At 35.7% G+C, this 15231-nt stretch overlaps 1 protein-coding gene across 2 annotated transcripts in view; it reads left to right on the plus strand.

Annotated features, from left to right (window-relative positions):
• Nucleotides 1-1596: 1596 nt before the first annotated feature.
• The window catches only part of LOC131842522 (protein prickle-like), a 583535-nt gene continuing 569900 nt past the window's right edge, over nt 1597-15231 (plus strand). For both annotated transcript variants that reach the window (XM_059191084.1, XM_059191093.1), the window contains exon 1: nt 1597-1920. The gene's annotated coding sequence lies outside the window, so the exon portion shown is untranslated. The remainder of the gene's footprint in view (nt 1921-15231) is intronic.

Consider the following 15231-nt stretch of genomic DNA (forward strand, 5'->3'; position numbering starts at 1 on the left):
GAGACTCGACCGAGTTCTTTACCAACTGGACATCGAATCGTCACTAATCATGCAGGTCATTGGTTGATGTCTGGAATCGTATGGCCACATATCGCAGGTTCAGTTTTTTCGCGGACGAACGCGGTCAAACTAGTTTTTGGAATCAATTTAAACTTGTATCTCAACGTCGAAACATCCTTTGGAGCTTTGTAGATTTATAAATCGAGTGTGCATTTGTAAATAAGCAAATGAACGCATGGCGTTATATTTCTATACTTAAAGCCCAATTTACATTCAGCCCGAGTGGGCAGGGAAGTGATCCGCGCGAGAGTTATAGTAGCTTTATGCATGCAAAGTCTAAACCCGATCGGTTCAAAATTGACAAAGTTTCATACAAACTTCCACCCCCTATTGTATCCCCTTGGGGGTAGAATTAATCAAAATCTAATTATCCATTATCCATTATATTTATACTAGCTTTTGCCCGCGGCTTCGCTCGCGTTAATTTATCCCCTTAATGCATGCCTACGTCATAGAGCTTTATGCATAGATTGCCGTCGTCAGTGCCTTGAGACAATTTGTGCCACACAGACAATTTATATTTTATACAACTTTTAATATGATTCGTATATAAGTTAGTCATGATGGTTTCCAAGGGGAACCGCGTGGAGGTCAACCTGACGTGGTACACTGGTACTAATGAGTTAACTTGTGGGATTTTATGTATGAATGAGTTTTTGCCCGCGGCTTCGCTCGCGTATATTTATCCCCTTAGGGGTGGAACTTATCAAAATCCTTTCTTAAGAGATGCCTACGTCATAGCAGCTTTATGCATGCAAAGTCTCAGCCCGATCGGTTTAAAATTGACAAAGTTTCATACAAACTTTCATCCCCTATTGTATCCCCTTGGGGGTAGAATTAATCAAAATCCTTTCTTAGCGGATGCCTACGTGATAACATCTACCTGTATGCCAAATTTCAGCCCGATCCGTCTAGTGGTTTGGGCTATGCGTTGATAGATCACTATGTCAGTCACCTTTGAGTTATATATATTTAGATCATACTCGTCAGTTATATGGAAAAGAGAAAACACATTTATAACAAAATCTGTATTGCCGTAAAGCGCTATATAGAAATCTACTATTAATAAAATATCAATTAGGATTTCAACAGATCTAAATAGGAATCGATAAAATTTTATAAGGTTAGGTATTAGTGTATTATAGATTACTAGCTACACGCCCCGGCTTCGCCCGAGTGTACATGTATACATATAAACCTTCCTCTTGAATCACTCTATCTATTAAAAAAAACCGCTTCACAATCCGTTGCGTAGTTTTAAAGATTGAAGCATACATAGTGACAGACAGACAGCGACAGCGACTTTGTCTTATACTATGTAATAATTATATTTATTATAACAATTAATAGGATTTCAAATCGATCGGAAGCAGGGGCGCCATTAGCAGTCAAATTGCTGGTGGCGTGGGAGCGCAATAATTTTACTTTTATCTGTAAGCTTTTTACCGCAAAAAAGCTCGGAGCAGGTTGGTGCGGTGGCGGTGAGACGCGCGGGGTCCTCGCCGAGCCGGATCGCGGGCCAGTGAGCGAGCACCGCCCGTTTCTGTACCACGTGTTGCGCATGCGCATGTAGCCTGCGCACTTTACTGGCCAATTTAAAAAGGTACTGTCAAAATCGGGAGTGAAAGATTCCGCCCGTCACCAACTCATTCGCCGCGTGTGAATTCGTTACCGCATCCAGTTCGCAAATAGAATGTGCAGTGTGAGTGTGAGTGAGTGAAAAAATACGCATGAAAACAGTGAGTGCAGTTTAAATGAGGGCTGCAGGGCTGGTGCAGCGGATGAAGAGATAAATCTTGGTGCGTTGACCGGGTGCAGGTTCGACGGCCGTGCTTGTATTTGTGTCGTTGCGTATAAACGGTAACTACCCATATTATCTATTGAAGTAGGGCAGTCCATACCAAGTTATTATAAGGTAATATAGAAGAAATTTGTATTAAAATCTTTGAGAAGCTTCAGGGCAGCGCAGTCCTCTTTGTGACGGAAGAGGTGCCGCGGGCATCGCTATGTACATATATCTTCCCCATAATGCTGTACATATAGGATGGTGGTTACCACTTACCAGCAAATTACTTATCAGGCCAATTGATGAATTGAATGAATAAAAACGGCAGCTGTGGCCTATAGGTTTAGCAAATTGCTTTAATTCCGATGGTCGCGGGTTCGCTACCTTGCATGGTATAAACATTTGTATTCATGAGTATGATTGTATCAGTCTGGGTGTTTTCTATGTATATTATGTATGTATTTACAATATAATATATTAGTTGTCTAGTACCCATAATATAACTTATGCTTCGCTTGGGACTAGATGACGCTGTGTGAATTTTCAAGGGCTATTTTATTATTGATTTCATAAAAAATCGTAATATATAATGGAGCGAAACTTCTAACTGTTAACGATCTACGATAACTTATGTAGGTACTAACTACTCGTCCCGGCTTTGCCCGGGTGTACATGTATTATACATATAAAACTTCCTCTTGAATCACTTTATCTATTAAAAAGACCGCTTCAAAATCCGTTGCGTAGTTTTGAAGATTTAAGCATACATAGGAACGGACAGACAGCGACAGCAACTTTGTTTCGTACTATGCAATGATGATTTCATTAAAAAAAAGTAATTACATATATTGGCGCGAAACTTCTAACTTCTGTTAACTATCTCATCTATACATCTGTACATATAAATAAAATTGGAGTGTATGTTTGTAATATTGAAATAACCGTTTTTTACGACATGCATATGAATATAAATACGGTATATACCCCAAAAAAACATTTTTTACTATTTTTGTCTGTCTGTCTGGTTGTTCTGGCTAATCTCTGAAATGACTGAACCGATTTTGACGGGACTCTTTTAGGCAGGTAGCTGAGGTAATAAGGAGTAACTTAGGCTACTTTTATTGTCGAAAAATTCTTTTATTTTAGAAAAATAACGTTAAAATCCAAAACATACTTTAGCATATAAAATACGCTTGCGTAATTTTCTGCTTCTATTTCCCTAATTGAATTTCTTCATGTGTTTTGCAAATGGATACCAACTACTCACGAAGTCAGCTTGTTAACGGAGCTCTCTGTCCGAACTGATGAGAAGGAAACCTCGTTAGCCACCGATGCTAGCAATTCAAGTTTTATCATAATTTCCACAAAAAAAAACACTAAACAGTAAACTAAGTACTTACAGAATAGATTAATGTAGGATTTGCTTTCTGCGAAATATTAATAATCTTACTATCGCTACATAGTATAAAACAAAGTCGCTGTCGCTGTCTGTCCCTATGTATGCTTAAATCTTTAAAACTACGCAACGGATTTTGAAGCGGTTTTTTTAATAGATAGAGTGATTCAAGAGGAAGGTTTATATATATAATACATGTACACCCGTGCAAATCCGGGTTGCATAGCTGGTTTATAATATTAGTAAGATACAGCTTTCCTATTTCTTAATCTTTAGTTCGGTTAACTATTAATATTTACTGCGGTAACCGCCTAAGCTGTTGTTGTTAAAATTATTTTATGACTGTTCATAGAACTAGTGTATTACGACTCGAATAACCGCTCTTCTATACCACAAATAACGTTATTCTATCATCCAACTGTACAACACGAAAATGAACGTTTTGAATTCATATATCGCACAGGTTAGTAATTTAAACATGCATTTTCACAATGTAAATTCAATCGGCAATATCAGTCTATTAATGCATAATCTTCATGTACGTGGATACTTAGATTGTAGATTATTCATGTAATACGTAGGAATGAAATAAAATAAGGAATGAAGAAGTGCTTGAGAGGATTAAAGAAAAGAGACAGATCATAGATATTATTGAGAATAGGCGGGGAAAATGTTAGGGCACTCGATACGACACGACGAACTAATTAACAACATTATAGAAGGAAAAATAGATGGAAAGAGAGGAAGGGGAAGACAGAGACACAGCTCTATCAAGCAAGTTAAAGAAAAAGTTGGAGTCGTGTCGTATCAACAGCTAAAAAGACTGATGGAAGATCGTGGAAGGTGGCGGGAGCTCCACCGACAAGAGCACAGCTCTTAAATTATGAGTGAATGAAATGGACGTAGGAATGAAGATGATATCTTAAGGAAGGTATTATATATGTGTTAGAATTCACATCATTATTGTAGAAAAAATCCGATATTTTAAAAATATATTAAAAGAAGGTAGTTTGTTTTTAGTACTAATGAAGTACCCAATGTAAGGATTATTACGAATATTGCAAATAGCGCCATCTAGTATTTATAGACCAACCTACTACACTGACTTTGGTCTATAAATACGGAGGTCGGTAGTTGAATAATCCTCTTTCGTTGCGTGAGCCGCGGCATTCAGTCGACGAGCGCAATAAGTTTCAAGCTACTAGCTTAGAAATGACAGTATTCCTTATAAACTTTCATCTCCCCTTTCAACCCCTTACAACCCCTTTCAACCCCTTACAACCCCTTACAACCTTTTTCGCATTTAAAAATAGGCTATGTCCTTACTCAGGGTCTAGACGATTTGTGTACCAAATTTCATTTAAATCTGTGGTTTCGGCCTGAAAGCAGACAGACAGAGTTATTTCGCATTTATAATATTAGCAATAAGAAAGGATAAGGATTATTTTCTTTACTAACAATAAATAACTCTGCTAACAAATCGCTGATTAAATGGTAAACGGCCACATGACGCTAATGGTGAATTTTACAGGAGAGCTCATCAAAATTTTCACTGTGATATTTTTACTTTTTTTTACAAATCTATAAGTGGTATATCTATGTGTTAACTCTAGAATCATGGGTGTATTTTTTTAATATATAAATTATAACGATTGAAATAACATTTAAAAAAAAAATTGTTTCAATTTTTTTTGCTTTGTGATTTGTCAGCGATCCAGTACTGACAGAGGCAAAAAACATTTCATGTTCTTAATAAGAATATTCAGATTATTATAATCAACAGAGAATACTATCATCTTAGCTATAAATAAACGGTTATCTCTTATTACAATAATACTAACAGACAGACCCTGTTATACGGAGGCTGTCGTGTCTGTATATTTTATTACAAGTTTGACATTAGCAAGTCCGGTTGCATTCTAGATATTCATTATATGAACACGAGTAGTAACCAAGTGTATTAAATATTAATAGATTTTTTGTGTGAGTCACGTGGTATAGTAGCCATATTTACCTCTACTATGAAGTAGGTATGCGTTACTATGATTCAGTATCGAAGGCCCGAAAGCTGATAACTTTTATTTTATTTTTTACTAGCTGCACCCGCGACATAGTCCGTGTAGAATTTAACTTTATTTTTCTAAAATAAAAGTAGCCTAAGTTACTCCTTATTACATCAGCTACCTGCCAAAAAAAGTTCCGTCAAAATCGGTCCAGCCATTTCAGAGATTAGCCCGAACAAACAGACAGATGACAGACAAAAATTGTAAAAAATGTTATTTTGGTGTGTACCATATTTATATTCATATGCATGTAGTAAAAAACGGTTATTTCAATATTGCAAACAGACACTCCAATTGACGTTGAGTGACATGGTCTACGACTTCCCTCTTTACAGGAAGCAAAAACCGCGATAGTGTCCAGGGCGAGTGCAACCTAGTCGAAACATTGAGTGGTAAATACCTTTATTTGACATAAAATTATTCGTGTTATGACCCGGTTAGTAATTTAAATAATTACAACATTTTCAATAAAATAAATTAATTTTTAATACAATAGAAATAGCAATAGAAAATCAAATTCAAATACACTTACATTGAAGGACTTTTGAATAGTCATCACATTTTTTTTTAATCTACCGCTCATTCGGAAAGCTGTCTCATCACAAGAAGAACGAGCAAGAAACTTGTGTGTTGCTCTTTTAAGTAATTTTATTATTACTTTACAATTTAAGTTTAAGTGTGTGAATACAAACTACCGATTAGCACTAATTCAATTAAATAATTTTATTAATGTATATTAATTTAAATCTTATGTATATATAAAATTCTCGTGTCACAGTTTTCGTTCCCATACTCCTCCGAAACGGCTTGACCGATTCTCGTGAAATTTTGTGAGCGTATTGAGTAGGTCTGAGAATCGACCAACATCTATTTTTCATCCCCCTAAATGTTAGGGGTAGTCCACCTCTACATTTTATTTTTTAGACAAAATTTTTAGTTTGTATTTTTTTATGATACAGCATACAAAAATACATACAATCCTAAATTGTTACCCTTCTACCATCATAAATGTTAGAGGTAGTCCACCCCTAAATTTTATTTTTTAGACAAAATTTTTAGTTTCTATTTTTTTATGATACAACATACAAAAATACATACAACCCTAAATTTTCACCCTTCTATCATCAACACCCATTTTTTTATAGCGTTATTAATTTATATGGCAAAACAACGTTTGCCGGGACAGCTAGTAATATATATTAACCACGAAAGTTTAAAAATAACTGTCACGAATAATATCTAGTATTCAATATAATAGTAATTAAAATTTGTTATAGTGTCGTTACATCGAATATGTTTGTATCTACTGAAAGACCAATTTAACTCGTTAACTTAATTGTGGACCCCTGATTAGTGGTTTATAATATAGGCCCTTCATTAGGCTACTGGGTTAGCAGCCGTAAACTTAGCAGTAAAGTTTGTTTTAATCTTTTAAGTAGCGAACAGTAATTTAGACAGGATATAATAGTATTAAAAATTGATTAGAAAGTCAATTAGTAAAATGATTTCCTCAAATTAATTGATTAGAGGAAGGTAATATGTATACCTAAGATGGGCTGGTGGCGGAACAAAGCTGGACCACATCAAAAACATCCATGTTCGAGGTAGTTTTAAGATGAATCCCATACGGGAGAAGTTAGTTACTTTAGAGAGCCGCCTAAGGTGGTACAGTCATGTCATGCGGCGACCAAGACATAAGTCAGGCGCTGTTTTTGTCATATGGTCTGAACCAATAAAATAAAAGTACGTATTACATCAGCTACCTGTCAAAAAAAGTCTCATCAATATCAGGTCCAGCCATTTCAGAGATTAGCCGGAACAAACAGACCGACAGACAGACAGACAGAAATTGTAAAAAATGTTATTTTAGTGTATGTGCCGTATTTATATTCATATGCACGTAGTAAATAGTTATTTCAATTTTACAAACAGACACTCCAGTTCTATTTCTATGTATATATAATGAAATTATGCACCCGCCTGCGCTAATGGTATATGCTGGCCGGGCTGATGATTATGCTGATAAATGTGAATGGTATAAGAGTAGAGGAAGGCCGAAAAAGAGATGGATGGACTGTGTGAAAGATGATATGGTAAGGAAGGGAGTGGTCTGAACCATATGACAAGAACAGCGCTTGACATCAGACCATATGACAAGAACAGCGCTTGACATCAGACCATATGACAAGAACAGCGCTTGACATCAGACCATATGACAAGAACAGCGCTTGACATCAGACCATATGACAAGAACAGCGCTTGACATCAGACCATATGACAAGAACAGCGCTTGACATCAGACCATATGACAAGAACAGCGCTTGACATCAGACCATATGACAAGAACAGCGCTTGACATCAGACCATATGACAAGAACAGCGCTTGACATAAGTACCCAGCCCAGGAAACGAACTATAACGATATAATAAATATATTATTTAAGGTTACCATCTGCTTCTTCCTTATCACATTTATTTGTGGTCGGCGTAATATGTTTTTCTCTTCCATTCATCTCTGTTCGCAGTCATTTCGTTATTTACTTCCTTCCTTACCATATCATCTTTCACACAGTCCATTCATCTCTTTTTCGGCCTTCCTCTACTCTTATAACCATTCACATTTATCAGCATAATCATCAGCCCGGCCAGCGTATACCGTTAGCGCAGGCGGGTGCATCATTTCATTATATATACATAGAAATAAAACTGGAATGTCTGTTTGTAATATTGAAATAACTATTTACTACGTGCATATGAATATAAATACGGTACATACACTAAAATAACATTTTTTACAATTTTTGTCTGTCTGTCTGTCGGTCTGTTTGTTCCGGCTAATCCTTAAAATAGCTGGACCGATATTGACCAGACTTTTTTTGTCAGGTAGCTGATGTAATACGTACTTTTAATTTAGTAAAATAACATAAAATTCCACACAGACGAAGTCGCGGGAACAGCAAGTCATATATAAAAAAACAAGCATTTATCCGTACGTATAGTCATCCATTCTCACAAACTGTCGCGTTTATAATATGAGTAAGAATTCAATTATTTAATGACGTCAGCCATTCTCAGCTAGTGAACGTTTCAGTTAAACTTTATACCAACGATTGAAGGTCTAGCTTGAAATCAGCTGCCAATTCTAAAGAACTGTTTCAAAAGATCTGTTGAATTGTAAAGAAACATTATTGTTGTTATCTTGGCTTAATCATTTCATCATTAAAGCATTATGTAGAGTGACCTTTGTCGGATGAATTAATTGTATAATAATAATAATCACAGAACAATTCACACAGCGCCATCTAGACCCAAGTTAAGCTAACTACAGCTTGTGTTATGGGTACTAGACAACTGATACAAATACATAGATTTTTTTTCCGTAAATACATACATATTACACATAGAAAACACCCAGACCGATACGAACAATCATACTCATGAATACAAATATTTGTACCGTGCGAGGAATTGAACCCGCGACCATCGGACGTAAAGCGGCGTGCTAGACCACTAGTCCACCGAGGTCGTCAATATATATATTATAACATGGGAAGGCCTCCAGCAAGGTGGACCGACGATCTGGTCAAAATCGCTGGAAGGCGATGGATGTGAGCAGCGCAGGACCGATCGTCGTGGAGATCTTTGGTGGTCTATGACCAGTAGTGGACGTCTTCCGGGCTGAGATGATGATGATTATAATATGTTGCTCATCATCCGTACATCATCATCAATAAGTCAGGAGTTAGTACAATATATCGTATATTTCTTGCTTTTAGTAACAAAACAAAATTTATATCTGTTCCTTTTGTATAGATATAGTGACGACCTCGGTGGTCTAGTGGTCTAGCACGCCGCTTTACGTCCGATGGTTGCGGGTTCGATTCCTCGCACGGCACAAACATTTATATTCATGAGTATGATTGTTTGTATCGGTCTGGGTGTTTTCTATGTATAATATGTATGTATTTACGGAAAAAAATATCTGTGTATTTGTATCAGTTGTCTAGTACCCATAACACAAGCTGTAGTTAGCTTAACTTGGGTTTGGATGGCGCTGTGTGAATTGTCCTGAGATTATTATTATTCTCTCTATTGAATTAGTGCTAATTGGTAGTTTGTATTCACACATTTTAATTTAATAATGTAAAGTGACAATTAAATTATTTAAAAGAGCAACACACAAGTTTCTCGTTCCTCTTGTGATGAGACAGCTTTCCAAATGACCGGTATATTAAAAAAAAAAAGTGATGACTATTTAAAAGTGCTTCAATGTGCTATTCTATTCTATCCTATTCTCCATAAGCTTGTTATGTGGTTTCTCTTTAGAACATAATAATTATAAATGTGATCAATACGTAAGAACACGCAAATTCCTAAACTATGCAAGTTTATAAAGGTTTAGGTGAGATCTAACCTTTAATCTAATTAATTGATAATTATATATTAGTAATTCATTCTATGGTAATTGCGTAAGATTCTATAATAAACTGCCAGAATCTACTATAAATCTGACAGAGAGGCAATTCAAACTTTATATTAAACAAATGTTATGTAAAAAAGCCTATTATAAGATAGATTAATTTATAGATGATAGCAATATATAGCAATAATAAGTTAAATAATAAGTTAAAATTGACAAAGTTTCATACAAACTTTCATCCCCTATTTTATCCCCTTGGGGGCAGAATTAATAAAAATCCTTTCTTAGCGGATACCTACGTCATAACATCTACCTGCATGCCAAATTTCAGCCCGATCCGTCCAGTGGTTTGGGCTGTGCGTTGATAGATCACTATGTCAGTCAGTCACCTTTGAGTTATATATATTTAGATTCCTTTCGCATTTTAAAATTATGTTGGCGCCGTAGTAAGCGATTTCGCTTTGCTTAGTCATCGCTGATCATCTTCATAGTAATTTGGGTCAGGAGTGCTGCTAGTCGGCAGGAAACGTAGGTATATACAAATTACAGGGCGCGGCCGAGGCGGGGAGTTTGTTTACAGGTATGCAAGTAACGTTTATTTATTGGGGAGACTGGAGTGACAACCGACGCCAAGAATACATCGTCAGTTGTCCAACATCTGCTAGTTTTTAATATTAAAATACATTACATTTATCATGTATACGTTTACGAATACACAGACAGACAGACATTTACTACAGACAACAATTTAAAAGCTTATTCGAAAGTAGTTGAAATTTCAAGCAGTAGATATAAATAATATTAGTTCAATTCAATTCAAAATATCTTTATGCATGTAGGTCTATTACAGACTCTTATGATATGTCAAATCTACCGTCAGTTCAAGACTATTTAAAGTCAATTCAATTCAAAATATCTTTATGCATGTCGATCTATTACAGACTCTTATGATATGTCAAATCTACCGTCAGTTCAAGACTATTTAAAGTCAATTCAATTCAAAATATCTTTATGCATGTCGATCTATTACAGACTCTTATGATATGTCAAATTTACCGTCAGTTCGGAATGATTTCGAGATGAGAAGAACTGACAAGAAACTCAGCTCGTATTCTTTTGGAATTAGGACGCCTACACTACAAAGAAGATAGTGAACGGTTCTACCTGGCACTGTCACCTGGACCAGTTGCAAGCAACCTATATACAGTATTTATATTATTAACCGGGTCTTAACATGAACTAATTTTATGGCAATTAAAGGTACCTCTCGAGATGTTTTGACTGGGTTGCACTAGCCGTGGTCACGAGTTGATATGTCAGCAAACCTTTATTTGCCATATAATTAATAATATAAATAACTGTATACAGCATGTAGGCTCGATAGAGAGGAAGGCTAAGTAACTGAAGTAAACAGTTAATAAACAATACGAACGTCTGTATAGTTAAATATTTTAGAATATCTAAATATATATAACTCAAAGGTGACTGACTGACATAGTGATCTATCAACGCACAGCCCAAACCATTGTACGGATCGGGCTGAAATTTGGCATGCAGGTAGATGTTATGACGTAGGCACCCGCTAAGAAGGGATTTTGATTAATTCTATCCCCAAGGGGATAAAACAGGGGTTAAAAATTTGTATGAAACTTTGTCAATTTTAAACCGATCGGGCTGAGACTTTGCATACATAAAGCTACTATGACGTAGACATCTAATAAGAAAGGATTTTGATAAATTCCACCCCTAAGGGATAAATTAACGCTAGCGAAGCCGCTAGTTTTTGAATATAAAACTTAATTTCTCCCATGAGAATGTTTTAGGTTAACTTACAAAAAAACTTTGTAAATGAGTTCCAAGATAGGAGGCAGTTAATTGGAATAAACCTTCCGTAATAACTGCGTACGAACTGTAACGAATGTGATAATGTTCTCAAATCGCTCAGCAATAACACTAACGAACGGTCGGAATGCCTCTGACGAATCGAACCCTCATCGCTGTTTATAGCACCTGCCCACACCATTTATAATCCTATACTCGCAACTCACAGAACTTTCTAGAGAATAACGCCGATTAAAACGTTCGTGGACTCTTCATTACATAGTATAAAACAAAGTCGCTGTCGCTGTCTGTCCGTCCCTATGTATGCTTAAATCTTTAAAACTATGCAACGGATTTTGAAGCGGTTTTTTTAAATACATAGAATGACTCTAGAAGAAGATTTATATGTATAATACATATAAACATTCCTCTTAAATCACTCTACCTATTGTTAAACTGCATTAAAATCTGTTGCGTAGTTTAAAAGATTTAAGCACACAGACACCGAAAGCGACTTCACTTTATACTATGTGAAGATTACGAAATGATTCTTCATTCATAGTTTTTGGTAGTGTCTATGAAAAAATAACGAAATAATCTTATTAGTTAAACTAGCTTTTGCCCGCGGCTTCGCTCGCGTTAATTTATCCCCTTAGGGGTGGAATTTATCAAAATCCTTTCTTAGGGGATGTCTACCTCATAATATGAGCTTTATGCATCCAAAGTGTCAGCCCGATCGGTTTAAAATTGACAAAGTTTCATACAAACTTTCATCCCCTATTTTAACACCTTGGGGGTAGAATTAACCAAAATCCTTTTTTAGCGGGTGCCTACGTCATAACATCTACCTGCATGACAAATTTCAGCCCGATCCGTCCAGTGGTTTGCGCTGTGCGTTGATAGATCACTATGTCAGTCACCTTTGAGTTATATATATTTAGATTAGATAAATGAAACAATTCTCACGACTAATATAAATATTAAGTTTGTGCTATTGTGCGCTGAGCATCATCATCTCAGCCCGGAAAACGTGATGAACATAGGCCTCCCCCAAAGATCTCTACGACGATCGGTCCTGCGCTGCTCGCATCCAACGCCTTCCAACTATTTTGACCAGATCTTCGGTCCACCTTGCTGGAGGTCTTCCCACTCTGCGTCTTCCGGTCCCCACTCGAGGACTTTACTGCCCCAACGGCCATCTGTCCTACGAGCTATGTGCCCTGCCCATTGCCACATCAATTTTGCAATTCTTGCGCTGAGCATATTGTGATGGAACAATTAATTCTTAACTGTGGGAATAATAATGTGATAATGTTTATGACATCAAATAAACCGAGAGCGTTGTGCAACAATACCGAATAAAATATATGTGAATAGAAAAAGAGCAACAAAAATTGGAGGTTGTTTCTCATATATTTAAATTATGGACATTTTGTTGAACGCATTCCGTGCCTTAAAAATGATTTATTTTATTCTTTACTAGATGAAAACCCGGCTTCGCTCGGGTGAAATGTGGGTAGATATTTCTGTAGTCATCGGTTCTCATGGAATACTAAACGTAAGCAAGGCATAGATTTGTAAAGCTTCGTTCATTCTGTTTAATAAATGTAGTAAATAAAAAGTGCAAAAATTTTTATACAAATAATTTTTATTATTTTGTAAAACTTTAAGTTGGGTTAAAAAGGACTTGTATCCAAAGCCGTAAAACAAATTAATAAAAAAAAAATAGCCAATTTTATCTCGCAATCGGCCAATTTCAGGTTTAAAGAAGAAACACATGCTCTTTTATCATAAAAAAGTGTCAAAAACAACATTTTCGCAAACGTCAACGACCGAAGAAAATGCTAGTGAAATGAAAACATGGCGACTGCGGTTTGTTTGTGAGTGTCATTAGAATTTAACGAAATACTCCATAATCCGAATTTTGTTATGTTATGTTGTCGACTCGAAATCAATATATTTTTATGTTCTGTTATTCACATAAGGTTTCGTTCGAGTCTACCGTACCCCTAGATTGTACAAATACACGTGTACAAAAGTCGTAACTTGTCATAACAAGAGTATAAAAAAAAGAGAGGTAGTGAGTAAAAGATGAGAAATAAATTTAAAACTTGATGTATGCCTTATAGCACAGTATACGGAATATATTAAGTTACTATTGCCACTCAATATTAGGCGGGCCGTATGCTACCATTGTTGCAAAAAGTGATATAAATACTTTTTGCTAGTTTGATATGGAAAGGTGCAAGTTCGGCCGCGCACCCGCGCAGGTGTGTCGGCCCCAACTCCTCGCTCCTCGGTACTCCTTACCGATCGCCATACGAGCCAACGATCTGTATTACACTAGACATGGTATTAATTATTATTAATTTATTATAGCATTATTAAGTTTTATGGTTACTTTGTTAGTTGTAGTTTAGTTGTCGTCGATCTCATATTATATTATTTTACTGATAAAGTCTATAACAGAATAGCAGAGAGGGTGGACTCACTGCCCTCACTGAATTATAGACCGTTTTGTCTCCTTCATTAGTTTTAAATTATATTATTGTATGGGCAACAGTTATATATAAAGATTATTATTATTATTTCAGAAAATTTTATTATTTCGTTCGATTTTATTTTTATTAGTTGTAAAATAATAAAACCGAACCTTTCTTCCAGTTCTTGTCAAATTATTTTTTTAATACAGACACTTTTTTGTTACAAGTCTACTCTGTGGTAATTTCTCAATAAAAGTATTAGTTGAAGTTCGTATTTTTTAATTCATCGCAGTCGCTGTCTGTCCGTCCCTATGTATGTTTAAATCTTTAAAACTACGCAACGGATTTTGAAGCGGTTTTTTTATAGATAGAGTGATTCAAGAGGAAGGTTTATATGTATAATACATGTACACCCGGGCGAAGCCGGGGCGAGTAGTCATAATTATAAAAATAACAGTATTTATAAATTAACAAGATTTTGTTCTTCCCATAATTAAGTTTGAGACAAATTTAAAACTGATTATTATTTCAATATTAATTACTATATATGAAATAGATAACATAAATTGCTGTGGAACGAACATGTTAGTAATGGATTTATATCATCATTACACAGCATAAAACAAATCGCTATCGCTGTCTTACCGTTTATGTATACTTAATCTTTAAAACTACGCAACGGATTTCGAAGCGGTTTTTTTTAACAGATAGAGTGATTCTAGAGGAAGGTTTATATAAATAATACATGTACACCGGTGCGAAGCCGGGACGAGTAGCTAGTATAATATAAACACCAATCGATTCTTCCCTATTCTTCTTCATCTGTGTCCATATTCTGAATGTGATGATAGAATTATAAAAAATGACGATTCAAAAGTGCTTATATGAAGTTTATTGAACTGAAGATTATCTCTACGCTGTTATAAAAGAATTGTGATATTGAAACACTTCTTTACTGAACTAGGTTACTTGTCAGCGCGCCTCTTGAGATGAGAGAAAGTAAATAAATACAATAATTTATCCATTACTAGCTGTTCCCGCGACTTCGTCCGCGTGGAATTTAACTTTATTTTTCTAAAATAAAAGTAGCATTAGTTACCCCTTATTACATTAGCTACCTGCCAAAAAAAGTCCCTTCAAAATCGGTCCAGCCATGTCAGAGATTAACCGGAACAAACAGACAGACAAAAATTGTAAAAAAT

Source organism: Achroia grisella, unplaced genomic scaffold (genome assembly GCF_030625045.1).
Source record: "Achroia grisella isolate CSIRO2021 unplaced genomic scaffold, CSIRO_AGI_Agris_v1 utg1080, whole genome shotgun sequence".
Classification (NCBI taxonomy): Eukaryota; Metazoa; Arthropoda; class Insecta; order Lepidoptera; family Pyralidae; genus Achroia; species Achroia grisella.